Source organism: Cricetulus griseus, unplaced genomic scaffold, assembly GCF_003668045.3.
Source record: "Cricetulus griseus strain 17A/GY unplaced genomic scaffold, alternate assembly CriGri-PICRH-1.0 unplaced_scaffold_1, whole genome shotgun sequence".
NCBI lineage: Eukaryota > Metazoa > Chordata > Mammalia > Rodentia > Cricetidae > Cricetulus > Cricetulus griseus.
In genome coordinates, this window is record NW_023276808.1 from 3,252,980 (window position 1) to 3,272,621 (window position 19,642).

Genomic DNA, 19,642 nt, shown 5'->3' on the forward strand with positions numbered 1-19,642 from the left:
CACTACAAGATCACAGCATCTCTGCTGCGTTCCAGAGCCCGCCCCTTGATACACATCTGTAGCACCTTTAGTGGCGATGTTCTCCGTCTCCAAAAAGAAAGGAGGTCCAGGTAGAGTCATCAGACGCCTTTCCCGATTTGCCACCCGAGTCGCCAGGGCGTCAGGTACCCAGGAGTACTTGAGTTTGGAACCCCAGGAAGAGCTCTTTGGAGCATGAGCTCTCAAGTCCGGCCCGCCCCCACCTAGAGAACGGTGGCTGGGTGGGGACTGGGGTATGGGCACCTCAGTCTCTAGAAATAGGCTCCGGGCCTCCTCCCAACAGGACCACACAGCGGACCCCAGTGCCCGGTGAGAAGAGTTTGTGGACGCCAATTACTTGGAGTTGGAGGAATTCCAGTAAATAGGCTCTAAAACTATCGGTCTGGAGATCGCAGTTCTGCATAAAACCATCCAAAGTCACCAATAGGAGTTCCACAAGGAGTCCCTCCTGGACCAGGACATGGCCATGGCCAAGCTGTTCCCTGTTCTGTGCACCCCGGGACGAGTGCGATGCCTATGCCCGTGGCAGATGCCTTCCAGCCTCTGATCCAGGGCCTCTTGGACTGATTATGGCACCAAAGTGATCCCGCGGGATGAACCGTAGTCAGGATGGACTCCCAGAGCAGCGCTAAGCTTTGCATCCCACCCGCAGTGCGCGCCTGACTGGCGCCAATCCCCACAGCACAGACTATTTCTTGTTCTCTCTTCATGCAGGTCCCTTCTCCATTTCCCGCCACCCCCAGGAACAGAGCCTCCAAAGCTCCACTGCAGACATCTGGGTGGAATTTCCTCCCCTAACTTGCAGAGCGCTCTAATACATAGAAAATCCTTTAGAAAGAATCTTGGGGAGGCCTGCTCCTTCAATATGCAAGCCCTTAGCAAGTCTCTCTGCATTGGTGGCCACAGCTCAGAAAACTATACTCTTAAAGACCAAAATAGTGAGTAAACATAACAACACACTTAACAAACAGAAGACACTCCAGATGCTAGATACGCAGAATACTGCTTGCTCCCCCCCCCCAAGCCAGTGCTTCTAATTCTCCCTGCTGCACACCCAAGTATAGTGGTCACAACGAACACAAAAACATACTTAGTCGCTCTGTGGCTCTGAGGGGTTTCATGGGAATTTTTTAATCTACACTTAAATATAAATATTAAATCCACACCGGAGGAGGAAGTGCTTTCTCTGAAAGAGGTTGTGAATTAAAGTGCAAAGTGGAGAAGGCAGCCAGGCTGGTGGAGTGGGGGAGGGGCTCCCCCAGAGCTAACCTTGGGAAGAGAAGAGTGAATTCTGGAGGCTAGCATCACCCTCAACCACCAATGGAGCCCCAGTCTGAGTGGCTACAGCAGCATTCAGTTCCCAGCCAGGCTCCTTGGGGCATCACGAGGTGCCTGTAGATCCCGTTTGGCTGCAAAGATGACACGCCAAGGAAGCAAATATAACATTTACATTAAAACACAAAACAAAACAAAAATCTATACCAGAGTATATCAAAGAAGGCCACAGTAACTTTAAAACAAGGGCCTCTGGCAACAGGCAAAACAATCTATTTTGGGTCATTTACAAGTGAAGAGTTTTTGCCCTTTCGAAGGGGAACGTGTTTGGTAAATTATGTTGGTGAATTTGAAATTTACCACTTTCAAGACAGTACCAGTTCTTTGCTTATGGGGTAATTTATAAATCAATGTGTTCATCTCTGCTCTGAAGCCTCTCACTATACCCTCAACTCCAATTAGGCCATTGACTTTGCTTCTAGTCTCAAAGGTCTGCCTCTCAGCCAGGAGCCAGCCACACTCTTTCAGGGCTGAGACCAGAACTCCCCACAGCACTTTCTGGCCTTAGTTGCAAAAGGAGGTAATAGGCAGCATCCAGGTGAGGTTACCTAGACCCTGGCCACAAATCCCAAAGGATGGCTGGCATTTTCTAAACCCGATTTAGTTAGTCTCAGGTCCGGCTTTCTCCCCTCTGTGTGCTTTGATAAAAGCGAGTCTGATCAAGGGACTAGCTACTCCCCAAATAAGAAGGCTGTGGCATTGAATGGGCCAGGCTGTGAGCTTTCCCAAAAGGCGGGGTTAAAATTGAGCCAAATCCCCGGACCATGCCGGGGCTGGGACACAGGTTCCTAAGCGCAGGGAGAGGCCGGCATGCATAGGGAGGGCAACCCGAGTTCTCCCAGGAGCCAACGAGCTCCCCTGCACACGTCCTGGCTGCAGAGCAGACTCGGATTCACACCGGCTCCTGGACACTACCGGCCCACTGTCCCCTCCCGAAAGGGACGATCCACTGCCCCAGACCCCCAATGTCTGTGGCCTTCCCGCGGGGCCCCGGCCAGTGACTCCTGCACTCCAGAAGATCACAGCATCTCTACCCCGTTCCGGGGCCAGCCCATAGTTGTGCATCGTAACCCCTTTAGTGGCAAAATCCTCCGTTCTCCAATAAGAAGGGAGATCCGGGGAGAGCCGTCAGACCCCTTTCCCGAAGTGCCACCCGAGTTGCCAGGGCGTCCAGCATCCTGGAGCACTTGAGTTTGGAGCCCCAGGAAGCAAAAGCACTCAAGTCCAGCCTGTCCCTACCTAGACAACTGTGGCGGGGTGGGGACTGGGGTATGGGTGCCTCAGAGTCTAGAAACAGGCTCCAGGCCTCCTCCCAACAGGACCCCAACCAGATGCCCTGGTACCCGCCTGGAGCCGGGTGAGAAGATGGGTTTGTGGAGGCCACGTACTTGGAGTTGGAGGAATTCCAGAAGATAGGGTCTAATACTATCGGTCTGAAGAGCGCAGTTCTGCATAAAACTATCCAAAGTCTTCAATAGGACTTCCACAAGGAGTCCCTCCTTGACCTGGCCATGGCCATGGCCAAGCCGCTCCCAGTTCTGCGCACTCCTGGAAGAGTGCAGAGCCTATGCCCGTGGCCGATGCCTTCCAGCCTCTGATCCAGGGCCTCCTGGCCTGATTATGTCACCAAATGATCAGACGGGCTGAACCATAGTCAGGACAGTCACAAAGGGCAGCGCCAAGCTTTGCATCCCACCCGCAGTGCCTGCCTGACTGGCGCCAATTCCGACCCCGCTCCCCTCCCTATTGCTGGTCCTCTCACCTTGCAGGTAGCCTTCTCCACTTCCCGCCACCCCCAAGAACAGAGCCTCCAAAGCTCCACTGCAGACATCTGGGTGGAATTTCCTCCCCTAACTTGCAGAGTGCTCTAATACATAGAAAATCCTTTAGAAAGAATTTTGAGGAGGCCTGCTCCTCTGATACGCTAGCCCTTAGCAACTCTCTCTGGATCGTGGCCACAGCTCAAAAAACTAGTGAGTAAACATAAGTCACCACTCCCTCACTAACACATAACAAAGAGAAGACCACTCCTCTCCAGATGCTAGACACACATAATACTTCTTGCCCCCTCTCCCCCAGACAAGTCAATGCTTCTAATCCTCCCTGCTGCACACACAATTATAGTGGTCACAACGAACACAAAAACATACTTATGTTGCTCTGTGGCTATGAGGGGTTTCATGGGAAATTCATGGGAATTTCTTTACTACACTTAAATATAAATATTAAATCCAGACCGGAAGAGGAGGGGCTGTCTCTCAAAAAGGCTGTGAATTAAAGTGCAAAGTGGAGAGAAGCAGCCAGGCTGGGGAAGGGAGGAGGGGCGGGCCCATCGTTAACATTCAGAAGGGAAGGGTGACTTCTGCAGGCACCTAGGGCTAGCATCAGACTCAGGCACCACGGGGGTCCCAGTCTGAGTGGCGATAGCAGTGCTCAGCTCGCAGCCAGGCTCCTTGGGGCACCACCAGGTGCCTGTAGATCCCATTTGGCTGCAAAGATGACACGCCAAGGAAGCAAATATAACACTTACATTAAAACACAAAACAAAACAAAAATCTATACCAGACTACATCAAAGAAGGCCAGAGTAACTTTAAAACAAGTGCCTTCTTGCAACAGGCAAAAATATCTATTTCCGGTCATATATAAGTGAAGAATTTTTGCCCTTTCAAAGTGTAATGTGTTTGGTCAATTATGTTGGTGAATTTGAAATTTAACACTTTCAAGACTGTAGCAGCAGTTCTTGGCTTATGGCCTAACTTCTAAATCAATGCGTTCATCTCTACTCTGAATCCACTCACCAAACCCTCAACTCCAATTTGGCCTTGATTTTGCTTCTAATCTCAAAGGTCTACCTCCAAGCCAGGAGCCAGCCAGCGTCTCCACACTCTTCCAGAGCTGATACCAGAACTCCCCACAGCACTTTCTGGCTTTGGTTGCATGAGGAGGTAACAGGTACGGTTACCTAGACCCTGGCCACAAATCCCAAAGGATGGCAGGCATTTTCTTAACCTGAGTTAGTTAGTCTCAGGCATGGCTTTCTGCCCTCCGTGCGCATTGCTAAAAGAGAGTCTGATCAATGGAATAGCGACTCCCCAAATACGAAGACTGTGGCGTTGACTGGGCCAGGCTCTGAGCTTTCCCAAAAGGCGCGGTTAAAATTGAGCTAGCTGTTGGGACAAGGCTGGGGCTGGGGCTGGGCTACCGATTCCTACAGGAAGGGTAAGGCCGGAGAGCGGAGTTCGGGCAGCCCGAGTTCTCCCTAGAGCCAGCGAGCTCCCCTGCACACCTCCTGGCTGCCTAGCAGACTCCTTTTCACTCTGGCTCCCTGACACTGCGGGACCACTGTTCCCTCCCCAAAGGGACAATCCACTGCCCCAGATCCCCAATGTCTGTTGCCTTCCAGCAGGGCCCAGTCTGGTGGCTCTGACCCTCCTCGAGAGCTCATCACCTCTGCCTGGCTCACGAGGCCCCCCCCCGCCCCCGTCGATGCGCGCCTGCACCCCCATTAGTGGTGATGTCCTCTATTCTCCAAAAAGAAGGGAGGACCGGATAGCGCCATCAGACACCTTTCCCGAGGTGCCACCCAGAGTCGCCAGGGCGTTGGGCACCCTGGAGCACTTGAGTTTGGAGCCCCAGGAAGAGACACTTGGAGGCCGCGCTGGAAAGTCCAGCCGGTCCCCACCTAGAGAAATGTGGCGGGGGAGGAGTGGGGCACCGGGGCCTGAGGTTCTAGAAACAGGCTCTGAGGCATCCTTCCGCCTGGACCATATGGCGGACCCCTCCCGGGCCAGGTGAGCAAAAGGGAACTTGGACGCCACTTACCTGGAGTTCGAGGAATTCCAGTAGATAGGCTCTAAAACTGTCAGGCTGGAGATCGCAGTTGTGCAGAAAACCATCCAAAGTCCCCAATAGGACATCCACACGGAGACCCTCCTGGACCCGGCCATGGCCATGGCCAAGCCGCTCCCAGTTCTGCACACTCAGGGATGAGTGTGGAGCGGATGCCTTCCAGCCTCTGATCCGGTACCTCCTGGCCTGATTATGGAACCAAGTGATCAGGCCGGCAGGCCCAAGTTAGGACAGACTGGCGGGGAGCCCCAAGATTCTCAGCCCACCCGCAGTGCTGGCCTACCTGGCGCCAATCCCAACCCCCCACCCCCCACCCCCGCTCCCCATTTCCAGTCCTCTCTCCCTGCAGCTCCCCTTCTCCACCTCTTGCCACTCCCAAGAACAGAGCTTTCAAAGCTCCACCACCTATGTCTGGGTGGATTTTCCTTTGCTAACGTTCAGAACACTCTAATACATAGAAAAGCACTGGGGTTTGCTTTAGAAAGAATTTTGGGGGGTTGGAACACAGGATTCTGTCCAGATCTGTTGCTGTTTCACAAATCACTTACTCTAGTAACTGCAACCTCACTGTACACCACACAAGAGGGAGAGCATCCCAATCATGCCAAGAAAATGGCAACTAGCTAAAAAACATATGGTGCTGTGCATTAGCCAATGCAACCAAAAATAGGGTCCCCGTGTCCTTCACCAGGACAAGTCACTTCTAAAACCATCAACAGACATCGCAGATGGCAAAGAATCAATTAAATGGAATTCCAAGAAATCGAAAGACACACCTTCTATTGCCAGGGAACAGCTATATCCATCTCCCTGTGTTTGCCCTTCAGCAGTACTTTCAGGTCCTTTCCAGTTAGTAAACCTAGTATCAAGCATTCACATGACTTCCTGGAGCGGTGGTAACTCCCATCTTCAGCAGTCTCGTGACCAGTTATGCCAAGTGCACAAATGGCTCTGGGTAGAAAACAACAGAATTGCAGACAACTGAATACCAGAAACTCAAGCTAATTGCAGCATGGAAAATGTTCATTGGTGGCCACACAGACACATACACACAGCATATACTAGTACAGTTGAGTGACCAAGACATTACTCAGAACAGCACAGGCTCATTTGCTACATCCTAAGGGAAACTATAGCCCTTGCCTAGGAAACTTCATTTGAATCATTGAAGAGTCCTGACAATAAGAAAATTTAAAGCTTTAGCTTATAAGTCAAGAATTCTGCAAACTACACAATATTAATGATAAAAACTACAAATTTTAAATACTATAATAAAAATAAACAGCCAATTCTATAACACATCAAAAATTTAAAATAACTCAAGAAAACAAACCTGGGAATTCAATGGAACATCTGAATTGCTAATAAATTGTGAAAAAAAATTTTAACCTTCATAATGTGTACACAAAAGTGTACAAAAGAAGAAAACAAATCTCTATATTGTTGTAGCACAGTAAAAGGTGGGTACATATTATTAACAATGATATGTGTTTTTTTCTGTAGCCTGGTGGACAACAGTTAACAGTTACTAAGCACAGGAATGATTGAATATCAAGGAGTCTCTAACAGTAGACATTGAGATGTGTTATTTAGCCACTGTGATTTCTTTTCATATGAAGCAGAAGAAACTTAATGATGGAATAAAAGGCACAAAAGGGCTGATGTCAGGTATTTGAATCCCAGGCTACTCTTCAGACAAAGTGCTTGTAACACAAGCAGAGCAAAAGCAACTTTAATGGACACTTCCAAAACCTTGAATATATAACTGAGGAACATTGAATATGAATGTAAAAATTACATCAGAAGAATAAAGTATAGGAAGGAAACTGTTTGAGCTAACTTATGTTATGAGATTAAGTATTATAATCTATTCAGGTCAATGAAGTAAATATGTATTTAGAGTGACAGGGTACCCTGTTTACTAAAACCTCACTATACCTCATGCCTACTTAAAATTCTATCATTCTTCTTTAGTATAGCAAAGAATTGAAACTAAAGCAACAGTATTTTCCATAGCATGCAAACACAAAACAATCTACTTATGCTAGCTTGGGGTACCTACAGAATTCACTCTTCCCTTAGCAATGTTAGCAATGGGCCGCCCCTCCACCCTCCACCAGCCTGGCTGCCTCTCTCCACTTTGCACTTTAATTCACAGCGTCTTTGAGAGAAAGCCCCTCCTCCTCTAGTCTGGATTTAATATTTATAGTTAAGAGTAGATTAAAGTAATTCCCATGAAACCCCTCAGAGTCACAGAGCGACATAAGTATGTTTTGTGTTCATTGTGACCACTATACTTGGGTGTGCAGCAGGGAGGATTAGAAGAATTGATTTGTCAGGGGGAGAGGGGGGAAGCAGTATTATGCGTGTCTAGCATCTAGAGAGGAGTGTCTTCTGTTTGTTATGTGTTAGTGAGGGAGTGGTGACTTACGTTTTTTTCACTATTTTGGTCTGTAATAGTATTGTTTTCTGAGATGTGGCCACCAATGGAGGGAGAGTTGTTTTGGGCTTGCATATCGGAGGAGCAGGCCTCCCCAAAATTCGTTCTAAAGGATTTTCTATGTATTAGTGCACTCTGCAAGTTAGGCCATAGGCTACGAAATGATCCCGGGGTGCACAGAACTGGGATCAGCTTGGGCATGGGCATGGCCATGGCTCAGTCTATGAGGGACTCCTTGTGGAAGTCCTATTGGGGACTTTGGATGGTTTTATGACCAACTGTGATCTCCAGACTGATAGTTTTAGAGCCTATCTACTGGAATTCCTCCAACTACAAGTAAGTGGCACAAACCCTTCTTCTCATCCGGCCCTGGGCCGGTCCCAAGGGTCTGCTGTGTAGTCCTGTTGGGAGGAGTCCTGGAGCCTGTTTGTAGACCCTGAGGTGCCTGTACCCCAGTCCCCACGCGGCCACAGGTGGGGACTTGAGAGCTTTTGCTCCAATGGGCTCTTCCTGGGTCTCCAAACTCAAGTACTTCTGGGTGCCCGATGCTCTAGCAACTCGGGTGGCACCTCGAGAAAGGTGTGTCTTGGCTTTACCAGGCCCTCTCTGCTTTTGTGAAGAACGGAGGGAGTTGCCACTAAAGGGGCTGCAGACCCGCATCACATCGACTGGGGGGCTCCGGAGCTGGGTAGAGATGCTGTGCTCTCAGGGAGCATGGGGAGCCACGGGTTGGGGCCCAGTAGAATGGCGACAGACCTTGGGGATCTAGGGCTCTGGGTCGTCCCTTTGGGGAGGGGACAGTGGCCCCGCAGTGTCCTGGAGCCAAAGTGAATTGGAGTCTACTAGGCAGCTGAGACGTTCATGGCAGAGCTTGCTGGCTTGGGGGAGAATTCAGGCTGCTAGCCCACCTCAAGCTGGCCTCTCCCTTCTGGTAGGAACCAGTGGCCCAGCCTCTGCGCGGTCCAGAGTGCTGGTTCCATTTTAAAGACGCCTTTTGTGAAATCTCAGAGTCTTGGCCAGTAAATGCCACTGCCTATAGTATTTGGGGAGTCGCTAGTCCATTGATCAGACACCCTTTTAGCAAATCACAGGGAGGGGAGAAAGCCAGGCCTAAGACTAACTTTAGGTCTGGGCTCCCAGGGTGCACACGGGTTTAGAAAATGCCAGCCATCCTTTGGGATCTGCGGTCAGGGTCTCGGGAACCTCAAGTGGGTGCTGCCTATTACCTCATGTTCCAACTATGGCCAGAAAGTGCTGTGGGGAATTCTGGTCTCAGCCCTAGAAGAGTAAGGAGATCCTGGTTGGCTCTTAGCTTAAAGGTAGACCTTTGAGATTAGAAGCAAAATCAATGGCCCAATTGGAGTTGAGGATATGGTGAGTGGCTTCAGAGTAGAGATGAATGCATTGATTTAGAAATTAGCCCATAAGCAAAGAACTGATACTGTCTTGAAAGTGGTAAATTTCAAATTCACCAACATAATTGACCAAACACATTCCCCTTCGAAAGGGCAAAAAATCTTCACTTGTAAATGACCCAAAATAGATATTTTTGCCTGTTGCCAGAAGGCCCTTGTTTTAAAGTTATTGTGGCCTTGTTTGATGTAGTCTGGTATAGATTTTTGTTTTATTTTGTGTTTTAATGTAAGTGATATGTTTGCTTCCTTGGCGTGTCAGCTTTGCAGCTAAACGGGATGTATAGGCAGCTGCTGGTGCCCCTAGGAGCCTGGCTGGGACCTGAACACTGCTGTTGCCACTCAGACTGGGGCCCCGTGGAGGCTGAGTGTGATGCTAGCTTTGGTGCCTACAGAAGTCACCCTTCCCGTAGCAATGATAGCGATGGCCCGCCCCTCCCCCCTTCCTCAGCCTGCCTGCCTCTCTCCACTTTGTACTTTAATTCACAGCCTTTCTGAGAGGCAGCCCCTCCTCCTCCGGTCTGGATTTTATATTTATATTTAAGTGTAGATTAAAGAAATTCCCATGAAACCACTCAGAGCCACAGAGCTACTAAGTATGTTTTTGTGTTCGTTGTGAACACTATACTTGGGTGTGCAGCAGGGAGGATTAGAAGCATTGACTTGTCTGGGGGAGAGGGGGCAAGCAGTATTATGCGAGTCTAGCATCTGGATAGGAGTGTCTTCTGTTTGTTATGTGTTAGTGAGTGAGTGGTGACTGATGTTTACTCACTATTTTGATCTTTAATAGTATAGTTTTCTGAGCTGTGGCTACCGATCCAGAGAGAGTTGCTAAGGGCTTGCATATCAGAGGAGCAGGGCTCCCCAAAATTCTTTCTAAAGAATTTTCTATGTATTAGAGCGCTCTGCAACTTAGCGAAGGAAATTCCACGCACATATCTGCAGTGGAGCTTTGGAGGCTCTGTTTTTGGGGGTGGCAGGAAGTGGAGAAGGGGAGCTACATGGAGAGAGCACCAGCAATGGGGAACAGAGTCGGGATTGGCGCCAGGCAGGCGGGCACTGCAGGTGGTATGCAAAGCTTGGAGCTGCCGGTGGGCGAGTCCATCCTGACTCTGGTTCAGGCCACCGGAACCCTTGGTGCTATAATCAGGCCAGGAGGCTCTGGATCACAGGCTGGAAGGCATCCGCTACGGGCATAGGCTCCGCACTTGTCCCGGAGTGCGCAGAACTGGGAGCAGCTTGGCCATGGCCATGGCCATGCCCTGGTCCAGGAGGGAGTCCGTGTGGAAGTCCTTTTGTGGACTTTTGATGCGTTTCTGTAGAACTGTGATCTCCAGCCCGACTGTTTTAGAGCCTATCTACTGGAATTCCTCCTACTCCAGGTAAGTGGCGTCCACGATCCTTTTGCTCACCAGGCCTGGGACAGTCCCGGGGGGGGTCGCTATGTTTTCCAGGCGGGAGGATGCCTCAGAGCCTGTTTATAAACCCTGAGGCGCCTGTCCCCCACCCCTAACCTGCCACGTTTCCTTACGTGGGGACCAGCTGCACTACCTGGGGCTCCAAACTCAAGTGCTCCTGGGTGCCCAATAACCTGGCGACTCGGGTGGCACCTCGAGAAAGGTTTCTGATGGCTCTTCCCGGCTCTCCTGTCTTTTTGGAGAACGGAGGAATTTGCCCTAAAGGGGCTGCAGACACACATCAACAGGCGGGATCTGGAGCCAGCAGAGATGATGTGCTATTGGGAAGCACTTGAGCTAGGACCCCTAGGGAAAGCGACAGACATTGGGGGGGTCTGGGACAGTGGAATGTCCCTTTGGGGAGGGGACAGTGGGCCCGCAGTGTCCTGGAGGCGGCGTGAATTGGAGTCTGCTCCACAGCGAGGACGTGCACAGGGGAGCTCGCTGGCTGTGTTAACTCAGGCAGGCGGCCCTCCGCAAGCTGGCCTTTCCCTTCGCGTTGGAACTGGTGTCCCAGCCTCAGGGAGGTCTGGAGAGCTGGCTCCATTTTAACAACGCGTTTTGGGAAAGCTGACAGCCTTGCCCAATGCCAGCCATCCTTTGGGATTTGCGACCAGGGACTTGGGAACCTCACGTGGTTGCTGCAATTACCTCATCTTCCAACTATGGCCAGAAAGTGCCTGTTGCCAGAAGGCCCTTGTCTTAAAGTTACTGCGACCATCTTTGATGTAGTCTGGTATAGATTTTTGTTTTGTTTTGTGTTTTAATGTAAGTGTTTTATTTGTTTCCGTGGCGTGTCATCTCTACAGCTAAATGGGATCTACAGGCACCTGTTGGTGCTCCAAGATGCCTGGCTGTGATCTGAGCGCTGCTGTTGCCACTCAGACTGGGGCCCCCGTGGTGGCTGAGGGTGATGCTAGCTCGGGTGCTTACAGAAGTCACCCTTGCTTTCTCAATGTTAGCGAAGGGCCGCCCCATCCCTCCTTCCCCAGCCTGGCTGCCTCTCTCCACTTTGCACTTGAATTCACAGCCTCTCTTAGAGGCAGCCCCTCCTCCTCCGGTCTGGATTTAATATTTATATTTAACTGTAGATTAAAGAAATTCCCACGAAACCTCTCAGAGCCACAGAGCGACATAAGTATGTTTTTTGTTCGTTGTGGCCACTATACTTGTGTGTGCAGCAGGAAGGATTAGAAGCATTGACTTGTCTGGAGGAGAGGGAGCAAGCAGTATTATGCGTGTCTAGCATCTGGAGAGGAGTGTCTTCTGTTTGTTATGTGTTAGTGAGGGAGTGGTGACTTATGTTTACTCACTATTTTGGGCTTTAAGCATATATTAGAGCGCTCTGCAACTTAGCGAAGGAAATTCCACCCAGATGTCTGCAGTCGAGATTTGGAGGCTCTGTTTTGGGGGTTGGCAGGAAGTGGAGAAGGGGTGCTGCATGTAGAGAGGGCCAGAAATGGGGAGCAGGGTCCGGATTGACGCCAGTCAGGCGGGCACTGTGGGTGGACTGAAAAGGTTGGCACTGCCCTGCGAGTCCATCCTGACTATGGTTCAGTCAGCCGCATCACTTGGTGCCATAATCAGGCCAGGAGGCTCTGGATCAGAGGCTGGAAGACATCCGCCATGGGCATAGGCTCTGCACTCTCCCAGAGTGCACAGAGGTGGGAGCAGCTTGGCCATGGCCATGCCCCGGTCCAGGAGGGACTCCTTGTGGAAGTTTACCAATACTACCTTCTGTCCCCTGTAGTGTGTGTGTGTGTGTGTGTGTGTGTGTGTGTGTGTGTGTGTGTGAACTGGATTTTAGTGCTGATCCTCCATGCTTTCTGCTTTATTCATTAAACAAAGTTAGCCAGGGACTCCATTCAGCTTAGGTGCAGAGTGAGACCCAGATTGGTTTAAGTCACCAGAAAGGAAATATCTGCTTTTGTGTAGTCTTTTTGCATTTTAGGAAATTCTGACTATGTCTTCAGGATGGGGGGCTTTCTTCATGCAGTGGTTATTGGGTTGGGCTTACCTATGGGGTCTGGGGACTGTTTTAATAGGAGTGTAAGGGTTCTGGACTCTTCTGCTTCTGAATACAGATGATAAAGGTCATCATTAAACTTTAAATACTCTCTTTAGAACCATTTTGTTGACTTTCTTCCTAGTTCTCATGCTGGATCATAGTTTGGGGCTGATGATCTGTTGCTTCTGTGATCTCTTTTATTTCACACTGCTGTGAGAATTATCTGGAGACATTACAGTTGCATACCTCTTCTCATGCCCAAGCACCTGCCACTTTGTGCCTTCCTTTCTATCTTAATTCTGAATCTATAGTAAAATATCCATTTTGTTTGTCGAGATTCATGAAAGAGGAAGGACATTCTGTCTAATTTACAATCTGGTTACATCCCAGCACCTTTTCTTCTTCACTTGACAATGATTGATAATGGTCCCTTCAGCTTAAGTATTTGCTTGTTAATAGTGAATAGAGAATGATAAATGTCCAGCAAGCTTGCTGTCTCCTTCAGCTATTCACACACAGACTGGCGCATATTCATGGCAGGCAAATGACCAAAGGAGAAGCTGAATCTCTGTGGCCTCCAGCTTTCTGTTAGGAACGCGGTTAAAGTTATTGAAGAGCTATGCAAGAAAGCCCTGCATGTGTTTACTAACTGTGCAGTGGTGAGTTCTTCACTACGTTTCTTGACCCTCCATTCTTGTGGGGCTTTTCTTTTATGTGTTTTAGATTTCTACCTGGACAAGGCCTGGTTCTATACCCACAGATAGGAGACAAATTGGATATTATTTGCCCAAAAGTTGACTCTAAAACTGTAGGCCAGTATGAATATTATAAAGTTTATATGGTTGATAAAGACCAAGCAGACAGATGCATCATTAAGAAGATAAATACCCCCCTGCTCAACTGTTCCAGACCACACCAAGATGTGAAATTTACCATCAAGTTTCAAGAATTCAGCCCTAACATCTGGGGTCTAGAATTTAAGAAGAACAAAGATTATTACATCATATGTAAGTATAATTCTATCTCTTTATTTTGTAGGCACTGGGATAAGCTAACTAAGTTTGTATTGATTTCTGTTTCCTTTCAATTAACATGGTAAATCATTTGTTAAGAAGCTTTGTTCTTTTTGTTTTTTCAAAATAAATTAATTGAAAATTGGTACCCTGTAGTGTCAGTATTAATTAAATATAAATACTCAGCAGGGGCAAACCTGCCAGGATTCTTATGGTATTGAAATAAGTAAATTATACGAAGGGACTCAGTATCTCTACTGACAAAACCATCTTTAAGGAACATTTATGAGGTTTTATAGGTAAATCTGTGTGATTCTTTTTCTCTCCATCCTTCCATCTGTCTGTCCAACCATCCATCCACTCATTCATTTAGTGTGCATTCTGTTCCAAGAATTGTGTTTCAAAGTTAGGACTCAATAAAGCAAAATGTAATAGGGGTACACTTCACCATGACACCATCACTCCAGACTGGCAGAGCTCAGATCTTAGTAGCATGGGGCATACAGACAAAAGCCAGTACGGGTGGTCACGTTATGTCCTGATGGAAAAGAGTAAAGTGGAGGAGTGCTGCCTGAATGAAACTCCTGCATCTGTCATAATAATGTGGCATTATTTCAGGAGTAGGGGATAGGTGTTCATTGGGTATATCTGAAGTGCATTTGTGAGCTGTGCTCATTTTGATGGAGATAAAAATTAAAGCAAAATGCTGGGCATTGGTGGCACATGCCTTTATCCCAGCACTCGGGAGGCAGAGGCAGGTGGATCTCTGTGAGTTCAAGGCCATCCTGGTCTCCAGAGGGAGTGCCAGGATAGGCTCCAAAGCTACACAGAGAAACCCTGTTTCAAAAAACCAAAAAAAAAAAAAATTAAAGCAAAATAAAACAGTTAAAAAATAGCCAAGAGGCATAGACAAAAATTTGGAGGGAGAAAAAACAAGATAATGTTGACAAAAAATAATTTATATAGTTTCTTACTATACACACATTTACCCCTAAAACTCCAACTCTTTGGATGTGCTTGATCCTTGGGAAAATGCTGTGGCCTTCTTGCCTGTCTCACTTTCAAGTCTAGCGACACAGAAAATAGAGCCGTTTTCACTGCTGAGGGAAAACCCAGACAGTATGGCTTAGAACACTTTATACACCAGCAAATGTCAGGGCCAAAAAACCCAAGGCAGGACCAAAAAACATAGATCACTACTGTCATTGTATAGCCATGTTTCCCCAGCCATGTATGCACTGTAAAGAGAGCATGCAAAAATGCATGGTGTATGTACAGGAGTGGCAAAGAGAGTGTGCATAGCTAATAATAGCGACTACACTGTACAAATATGCAAAGCACACACATGACACTGCAGGGAGTGAGAAACATTGGAGCATACATGCATAGTATACATACACAGTGAGCGAAATGGCAGGAGACTGACACGATGCATCCATACTTTGCAGCTTTAATTACAAAGCCATTTAGAGAATTCACTGGCCTCAGGATAAACAGCAATATCTGTAGACAGAACAGCTTAGACAGACAGAAATATATTGGTAGAAGGGTTGTACTCCCTGTTGCCCCTCATTGTTAAAGTGGAAAAGGAGCCCAGCTGGCCAATGTGGGGCAAGGTGGTTGCCCCTACCTGGTTATATCCATGTTGTCCCAAAACCCAGACAGGGAAAGGGGTATGCTAACTCTCTGTCCAGCTGGAGTTTTCCCTAGCAGGAAACTTGGCTGAAGCGGCTGATGGGGGTTGATAAAAACACATGCTTGCAGGGACTTACACAGTGATGAGAATGCTGACTCAGAAGACTTGAGTTCTAGTATGCTACTTCAGCACATTCCTGGCTGGAGGAAGGAGCAAGGGGGTGTCAGAAGGTTCCCCTGATAGTGTTTACAGAACTTGGAGGTTTGACAAGCATAGCATCCAGTTCATTGTTCTTTAAGCAGGAGGTCTGGAGTGTAGGAAGCAGGAGTTGGGGGATGATTACCGAGTTTTTAAATTACCATGTTTGCTTTTTTGCACTTTCTAGTTTGCCCCCCCCCCAGGAGTCGGTGGGTATTTTGGAAGGTGCTGCCCCTTTTACCTATAGAGTAATATTAAATCATGTGTTTATGGGAGGGTGTGTTTAATCGAATTTAGAAGCAGGTATCCTACATGTCACAATGTTTCCAGGATCCATTTTTCTTTGTTTATTTTTCTATTTCTTTTCAGCTTTCAGCATCCCATACATGCAGAAAACTTGTGACAATGAGTGAATTCTTATTTTTCGAATTGTTTACAGACATTTCATGTTCATGAAATCGTATTGATTTCCTGATTTGTTCTTTAATTTTTTTGTCCATTTTATTTTTAATCAGCTACATCCAATGGGTCTTTGGAAGGCCTGAATAGCCAGGAAGGAGGGGTGTGCAAGACAAGAGCCATGAAGATCATCATGAAAGTTGGACAAGGTAAAGATCAACTGCTGCTTTGTGACCCCACTGTGAGCTGGTACAGCCCCCAGCTAGCGTGGCACCTGGGGTGGCGCTCACCATCACCGCTCTTGTTAGTTTTGAAGGCAGACCATTTTCTGCACTTTGAACCACTGGTTGAGTCCCGCAAGCTGACATGCTCAGTTTTTCTCATTTAGATCTCTCTAAAAGTTCAGGCCAGTGAGACAGGGTGTCTGTGTGCTGCCACAGGTACATATATTTCTGTGTACAATGCAGAACACCTCTTTGAAAAAATCAAAGTGTCTAGTACGTAAGCACTGACTATGCTGCTTTGTTTCATTTTCAAATCTGGAGAAACCAAGGCCTTCATCTTCATGTAGAATAACCTATTGTGAAGAATGAAAGAATTATTCTTCTAATTAGAGACTAGTATAGCTGTCAATCAACTTGTTTAGTGAAATTGAAATGTCATTTGGAATGCTTTGACTGTCAAATGCAAGAATCCCTATAGTTTGCACAGATGGCCTCCTAATCTAAACCTAACAAATAACTAGGATTACCATTCTGATTAAAAAGGAAGGTTATATTCTTGTATTTCTCAGTGCTTTGCATAAAGAGTCTTATGTTCATTGCTGTTCATGCCTCTTGAGATATCTTTGCAACTCCTGAAGCTTGCTACATTGTGAGATGCCTGTACCATGATTAATCGCTTTTTCTTCATGTAGATGCAAGTCCTGCTGGATCAACCAGGAATAATGATCCAACAAGACGTCCAGAGATAGAAGCTGGTACAAACGGGAGAAATTCAACAAGCCCTTTTGTGTAACCAAATCCAGGGACAGCAGTGTGGTGGGGCTGTGTGTCTATGGGGTGCATTTTTCTTAGAACCCCTAGAGGCAGAGGAGCCTCTAAACACATCCAAACCAGTGAGATTCACTCGTGGGCACAGATTCCTGGGGTCTTTGCTCCCAGTGAGTCAATATTAACTCTGCCACTAAGGCAGATTAATTCAGCCCGCTCAGTCACAAGAGTAGAGCTCACCAGGTGTTTCAGTTACTGATGCATCCTGAAGTGCTGAAACTAGGGATGTTCCAGATTTGCTGTCTAATCTTTAGGAAGTGGTTGGCCTGGTGAGTGTCGGACCTTTGAAGCTCCTTCACCTCATCTGGTGATCTGTTGTCAAGTGGACCCAGTGAGTTGAGCATTGGCCATGATTACTTGTTTGCATTTGGAGTGTTCGTTCTTCAAGCTAGAGGGCAGAGCCTCAGAACCCCAGTAATTGGCTGTTCTTGCTTCCCTGCAGGAACCAGCACCGATGGCAACAGCGCAGGGCATTCCAGGAACAATCTGGGTTACAAAGTGGCCTTATTCGCAGGAATCATATCAGGATGCATCGTCTTCATCGTCATCATTGTCACCTTGGTGGTATTGCTGCTCAAGTACCGCAGGAGGCACCGCAAATACTCTCCACAGCACAGTACCACACCCAAGCGAGGTGGCAACAACTATGGCTGGGAACCCAGTGATGTTCTCATACCGCTAAAGATTGCAGACAGTGTCTCCCGCCCACACTATGAGAAGGTCAGCGGAGACTATGGGCACCCAGTGTGCAGGAGATGCCCCCAGAGTCCTGCTAACATTAACTACAAGGTCTGAGATCTGGGACCTTCGCCTCCCAAGGGAACTCTCACCTTGTTGTGGGCGCCAGGACTGCCTGAGCCTGGCTCTGGGGGTGGAATGCTTCCTGGAAGAACCTGGACAGATTCCAGGCGGAACCTGGAGCTGGACAGATTTGTAGGCTGTAACTTTTCAGCCTTGGCGAAACCACAGACCCTACTTGGAAGCTGGAAAACTGCTAAGAGATCCCCACTTGGACTGCGGTGTCCCTGTGCGAACCTCTATGCTATGCACCCATCCAGGCACTCAGGCCTCTGCAGATCCCGGGGAGGACACGGTGGGCTATGGGTGATGCAGCAGTACCTTAGGAGAAAGTTGCACTTCTGCCTCTGTGTTTCCTGCCATGCACACTGGACTTGTCACTTGGACCTCGGGTAACCTCAGTAAGGTTTTCAAAGATCCCTAGCATTTAGTTCTCACTCCTTCTGTTTCCAGGGCTCTGCAACACCTCCCCAGACCCCTCACTCTACATCCCGTATCATTAAGGGACATTCACCACCCAGCCCTGGCCCCACCCTTTACATCAAGATGAGATTAAATGGTTATTATGTACAGAATTCTGCTTTCCTGGAGGCTTGGGTGGGTGTGCTGGGAAAAGCCTGGGAGGTGTGGCCCAGTGAGGAAGGTTCTGGCTGCCACCAGAGGTGGAGAGCATAGTGGGGAAAGCAAGAAGGAAACAATTGATAGTGCTTTGGCTTTGCTGAGAGGAAAGAGGAAAGTGGAAGACTACAGACTTTGGTGAGTGGTGGTGAGCTCACCAACACAGCTGTGCAACAGGGAATCAAAGCCCCTCTCCTGAAGTGGAACAAAGGGGCTGTTGTTATAAAAGGGCCAGCCAGAGTTCAGAGGGAGAGGACAGACCTCTGGGGCAGGACTGTTGAGGTACTGGCAATAAAAAAGCACAGCCCTGGATCTGCAGGAGAGTCTGTCTCCTTTGGGAGATGGTTTAAGCAGACTCAGCTGCTATATTACCACATTTTAATCACCACAGGGAAAAATCATCTAGGAGAACAGCAGAGAGCCAAATCTGACCTACAAGTTGAAAAGCCAAAGGCCAAAAATGCTGTAAGTCCATCACCACTGAGGATATCGGGAAATTTTCATTAGGAAAGTTGGTTAGATTCACCAAGTCCCCATGAGTACCCCCGCCCTCCCCGATTGAGCCTTACACTTTGGTTTTTGGTTGACGGCTGTGCTGTCTGGGCTCTGAGGCTCTACCCGGGCTCCATGTCAAAGCAAAGCACATATGGCCACCCCTAAGAGTCCTTAAGATGGAGGTAAAGTTATGATGTCAAGGGGAAGGAGGGAGATAGGACATAGTTATAATAGGTGCATAGAACACAAGGGATCTAAAATGAAAGATTTTTAGTAATATATATTTAAGATAACACACAATACACACCACGAGACTTGGAATTCATCGGTCGTGGCAATTAAAGCAGTCCCAGCCCTAAGCCCTTTACAAAGTAAAAGTTCAGCTACTTCTAAGAGAAGCTGCATCACCCTAAAAGTTACCAATTGTCCCATCCTGCATGACTTTAACCTGGGACAACAGAGTCATGGATAGGGAATGGGGACAAGAGATGCAGAAAGAATGACCACAAGACAGAATTCTGATCAAGTGGCAAGCTTTATTTTTCTCAGGCTAGCTTATATAGTCAGTAGAGAAGGATATGGGGAGGGGTAGAATGGGTTGTTTGTGCACTGGGTGTTACTATAGGCAGGATATTTGGAAGCCACAAAGAGGATATTTGGCAGGGTAAAGACTTCATGAGTAAGAGGTCCAGGAAGGTTTTCTAGGTGACTGAGCCTGTGGGTGGAGGACTGGGTCATGTTGTTTCTTTTCTTGAGGTGTGGTTCTAAGGAGCTGCTATGAAAAGGTTAATATACACCTATGTCACTGGCCAAGCATGGCCTAGGATCTCATGCCAAGCCTTGAGATCTTTGGCTCCCAACATATCTCCCCTTCCTTGTGTAAAAAGTAAT

General features: G+C 47.9%; 1 pseudogene; it reads left to right on the plus strand.

Annotated features, from left to right (window-relative positions):
• The first annotated feature begins 7,870 nt into the window (after positions 1–7,870).
• LOC113838311 lies at positions 7,871–18,188 on the plus strand (annotated as a pseudogene).
• Positions 18,189–19,642: the final 1,454 nt, after the last annotated feature.